The sequence below is a fragment of the Montipora capricornis genome, chromosome 3, assembly GCF_036669925.1.
Source record: "Montipora capricornis isolate CH-2021 chromosome 3, ASM3666992v2, whole genome shotgun sequence".
Taxonomy (NCBI): domain Eukaryota; kingdom Metazoa; phylum Cnidaria; class Anthozoa; order Scleractinia; family Acroporidae; genus Montipora; species Montipora capricornis.
The window spans coordinates 1,392,858-1,397,857 of NC_090885.1; the positions used below are offsets into that span (position 1 = coordinate 1,392,858).

General features: G+C 38.1%; 2 protein-coding genes across 2 annotated transcripts in view; both read left to right on the plus strand.

Annotated features, from left to right (window-relative positions):
• LOC138039699 (uncharacterized) overlaps nucleotides 1-5,000 on the plus strand; it is a 229,285-nt gene that overhangs the window by 153,394 nt on the left and 70,891 nt on the right. The window lies entirely within an intron of this gene.
• Nucleotides 4,350-5,000, plus strand: part of LOC138041673 (uncharacterized) — a 26,939-nt gene continuing 26,288 nt past the window's right edge. Inside the window, exon 1 of the mRNA XM_068887423.1 lies at nucleotides 4,350-4,399. The gene's annotated coding sequence lies outside the window, so the exon portion shown is untranslated. The remainder of the gene's footprint in view (nucleotides 4,400-5,000) is intronic.

A 5,000-nucleotide genomic window follows, 5' to 3' on the forward strand; every position in this document is an offset into this window, starting at 1 on the left:
TGAAACAAATTGGCGTCGCCAATGCAACTAAACTAGTTCTTGTAAAATAAACCCAATAAAAGCATAGAAAAATAAATTTATAAAACATTTTAAAATTATCATGTAAACAGGGGCACCCAACGTCAATTTTCGGAAAATATCTGTTCGGAAGACAATTTGAGATCAAGATTTTTCGAAACATTGGTTTGTAAAATTTCTTGCTTGCCTGCCAGCCTGTCCTAGGTTTTTCAAACATCTAAAAAATGGTATAATTGCCCATATTTAATGGATTTTTACCCTAAAAAAGTAACCTAGAATTTTCGGGAGCCTTTTTTCTGGCTGAAATTTTCGAAAAGGTAAGTTTTGATCCCTATAATTTTCGGCTCACTAGTAGACTATCAGCTAGGAAATCCGAACAGATGAAAAATTATTAGGGGATAAAAATATGCCTATATCTACCATTTAAATACTAAAATACGTGTAACAATGCTATGTTTAGTGGTTTAGAACTATATTCTCGTTGGGTGCCCCTGTGTAAAATAAAAAATGAATATATTTGTTTGTTTGTTTTTAGTATCAGCGATACCTTCATCACCTGTGACTCCAAGTACTTTAGCTTCTTTCTCCTCGCGTAAGTAAAAGCTAGTAAACGATATAGGTAGATAGATAAAACTCTTCTGAAACAAATTGGCGTCGCCAATGCAACTAAACTACTTCTTGTAAAATAAACCCAATAAAAGCGTAGAAAAATAAATTTAAGCCCGGTTTGAACCACAGAAAATTTTCGGCACGGCTCGTGTGAAATTGGCACGGGTGCCTATAAAACATTTTAAAATTATCATGTAAAGTTACAAATGAATAAATTATATTTGTTTGTTTGTTTTTAGCATTAGCGATGTCTTCATCACGTGTGACTCCAAGTACTTTAGCTTCTTTCTCCTCGCGTAAGTAAAAGCTAGTAAACGCTATAGGTAGATAGACAAACCTCTTATGAAAACAAAGTGGCGTCGCCAATGCAACTAAACTGCTTGTTGTAAAATATACCTAATAAAAGCATAGAAGGATCATGTAAAGTTACAAATGAATATATTTCTTTGTTTGTTTTTAGTATCAGCGATGTCTTCATCACCTGTGACTCCAAGTACTTTAGCTTCTTTCTCCTCGCGTAAGTAAAAGCTAGTAAACGATAGGTAGAGAGATAAACCTCTTATGAAATAAATTGGCGTCGTCAATGCAACTAAACTGCTTGTTGTAAAATAAACCCAATAAAAGCATAGAAAAATGAATTAATAAAACATGTGATTACTAATTTTTTGGTAAAGCTTTACTTTTGAATGTCCGTTTACACAAGCGATTTTTGTCGTAGCAACTTGATGCAAATTTTGTTACGCTCAAGTTGCAATTGAGATATTGCACGTGTAAACCCGGTGCGATTATTTTAGTGCAATTATTCACCGATTTGACGCCTCCAATTCGTAAGGGTTTCAAACTTTAACCCTGCTACGATTTGGTACTCTTCATGCAGGTTCTTTGTTGATGTATCCTTCCGGCCACCATAGATAACGCAGATAGTCGCTCTTTTCAGGGATTACATGCACTTGATAAAACATGGCCTCTACGTCTGCCACTAGTGCAACGCTATTCTCTCTGAACCTCGTCAGGACTCCAACAAGCGCATTGGCTAGATCAGATCCTTGCATCACGTTGATTGTAGCGAGATCTGTGACTGTGAAGGCTAGGACCCGAGATAAACCTTGTATGTTTTAAACAAGTATTCTAAGAATTCTTAGATTCGAACTCGTCAGACACAATAATTACTTGTAAAAAAAGAGTCTGTCCGTAATTCTTCATTCTCCGCCTTGTGGTTAAGTAGAAAACCATAAGGAAATCACCTACGAGCAGGGTACGTAATCCCAATCGTTGTGGTTTGAACTGTGTAGCGCGCACTCAAGTTGGAACTTTGTGTTGTTGAGTGACACCCAACACCTTGTTGAAGGCTTTATATAAAAAAAAAAATAAATAAATAGATAAGAAAACTCGTCAATCGAATGCATTGTGGTTAACATCTGATTGGATACTGACGGCTTAAATGACTCATTTAGTACCATACACTTCCTATCTATGTTATTTATCACTAGTTTTTCATCCCTCGCATCCACATGTCAAAAATAAGCTAAAGCAATTCTTTATTACTTTTAAATATTCATTCGTAAAAGAGAATTATTTGTATGCAAATAATACATTTTAATATACAATTGGTTTGCGATCTCCTGCCTCTTCCTTTTATTTTAAGATCACTCCTACTTGTTCTTCCTGAGGAAACCTAATTTCATGTAAGCGCCTTAGTTTCGTTTAGGTTTCCTTGCCACTTTTCTCTTTAATTTTTTCGTTTCATTATCTTGGTAACTTGGGGAAATAACTAAGCAAATATACGAATCAATATATAAATAAACAAATTTCACTTGTTCAACAGTACCTTCAACAAGTACCCCTCCTGTCACCCCAGCCACAAATTCACCAGGTAAGAGATAAAGAGAAAGCTGGCTGTACGTAATAGCAAACAAATTCATAAAGTCGATTTAAAGCAGCGATCAATCTTTAACGACTCCAGCTTAATCAAGTCTTGCAACCACGATTGCCACGTTTGCAAATCTTCTTGGCTTATGATGTCGTCCCATTCCAGTTCCTTTCTACATAGGTCTTGGAGTAGAGACGTTCCTTGCAGAATGAATGGTGATTCGAACTCCAGTAGTGGTATATGATGGACCTTCATTTGGTAATCTTCAGGTTCTTTGTTGATGTATCCTTCCGACCACCACAGATAACGCAGATAGTCGCTGTCTTCAGGGATTACATGCACTTGATAAAACAAGGCCCCTACGCCTGCCATTAGTGCAATGCTATTCTCTCTGATCCTCGTCAGGACTCTCACAAGCGAATTTGCCAGATCAGGTCCTGGCATCAATCTGCTGTTTAAAGAGGCAGTTCCATGCTTTGCGGCGGCGTCAAAACCTACTCGTGTTTTGTCAGGTTTACGAGGATGCATCACAGGATGATGTGGCAGGTACCAAATGTACCCAGCTTTGCAGTCGACTTTCTCTTTCGGAACTTGATAACTGTAAGGCGTTCTTCTCTTGAAGGTCGTAGACCATTAAATTCACAACGGCGCAATCTGACTGAATATTGTCATTGTTCATAGTGGTCAGTGACAATGAGGCTTCGTAGCCTTGCACTTCAAGTCAATTAATTAGACGCTTGGTACAGAACGTGGTATTCGACCCAGGATCTAGAAATGCATACACTTCCACGAGTAAGCTGCAATCTTTTGCTTTCACTCGGCATCCCAGTGGCTTGTATTGTGCCAGCCCCAGCGGAGCTTCATAGACCAAGTTTTTAAACCCGATTAATGCAGCCATTGTTAGTAGTGACTTGCAATTGCGTTGATGTTCATTCAACGTTGCCTTGCGGTTTCTCTTGGTTATCCTTTACGTGCAAGAATGTTAAATGCTTTCTTCCAGCTCTGCAATTGTTAAAATTACAGAAACTTTCTTTAGGGCAAGATTTTGCCATGTGACCAACCAGCTTGAATGAGTGTTTCGGGGAACATTTGCGTCGGCATCTGAGTAGAGATTTCCGTGTGATTCCATTCTGCGCTGAGGCGAGATACCAAGCGAAGTTGATGTCAGTTGATAGACTCGTAGGTTCACGTTTTATTTTTAAGAACACGTCGAAAATATCTTTCAGTTGACCCAAGGTTGAGCTTCTTTCATCCACGACTATTTAATAGTTTCTTCTTTTTCTTTTTAACTCTTAAATTAGACTTCATGCAACAAACAACAATTTGAACGCACCTCGATATATCAGGTAGTAACAGCATTCTGGTGTAGTGGTCACATGTGAGGAAGAGATCGAGTGATTCAAGTGATCGAGCGGCGATTAAGTGGTTCAACTAAAATCCACGTGAATTGAAACCTGAACAGAAATTAATACTTACAAATTATTGATATGCTTTCTTGGACTAGAGTACAACAAAACCTAACTAGCATAATCATTTTTACGAGTCAAACCTACTCAAAGATCCCCGCGTGGGATCGTGGGTAAAGTAAGTAACAGCTACCCACCCCCCCCCCCCCCCCACCTCCTTCACTTCCCTAACGATACCAGATACTTCGGGAAGAGCAGGGTACGTAATCCCACTCGTTGTGGTTTGGACTCTGTAGTGCGCACTTGTAATGGTTTGGACTCTGTAGTGCGTACTTATAACCAAAAAAGAAAACTCGTCAATCGAATGCATTATGGTTAATATCTGATTGGATACTGACAGCATAAATGAGTCACTAAGTAGTACGATATTATTTCTCTTGTTTAACAGCATCTTCACCTAGTACCCTTCCTGTCACCCCAGCAACAAAGCCACCAGGTAATGAAATGGTCATGTTAAAACGCACATTTTGCAGATTGCACATTGTACAGATTCAGTGCGTTTTCATTTGGTAAACTCAAAAGAAGCGTTATACATTTTAGACCTATATTTACATGTTTAATATTATTAGTTAAAAAGTAAAAGTGTATTTAAAATAGAGTCTATTAATAAAACTACCTTTAAAACGTTCCATGTTAACACAAGATAGTAGGCTTGTTTGGGTTCTTAGGCGTTTTGACGATTCTTTAACTCTGGGAACCAAATTATAGAGGGAAGGAGGAGATAGGCATTTTTTTTTTTGCAAGCAAGTCGAAGGAACTGCTGCACCGTATTAAGTTCAGGCACAGAGGCTGCATGCACTGGTAAACCATACATAACTTTAGGTAAAACTAAAAACTGAAATAAATAATCAGTTTCCACTTGGTGATGTCCTTCCTTTCTTAACCTCCTCAACACTTAGAGGCACTTATTCGCTTTCAACAGTTATCGTTTAATGTGTTCTGTAAATCAGCCATTGCCCTGGCAAGTTATTCCAAGCAGCACTAGAAATTCGGCCTGCTATATATTGCCAATAGGACTAGAATTAACTTCTTTACAC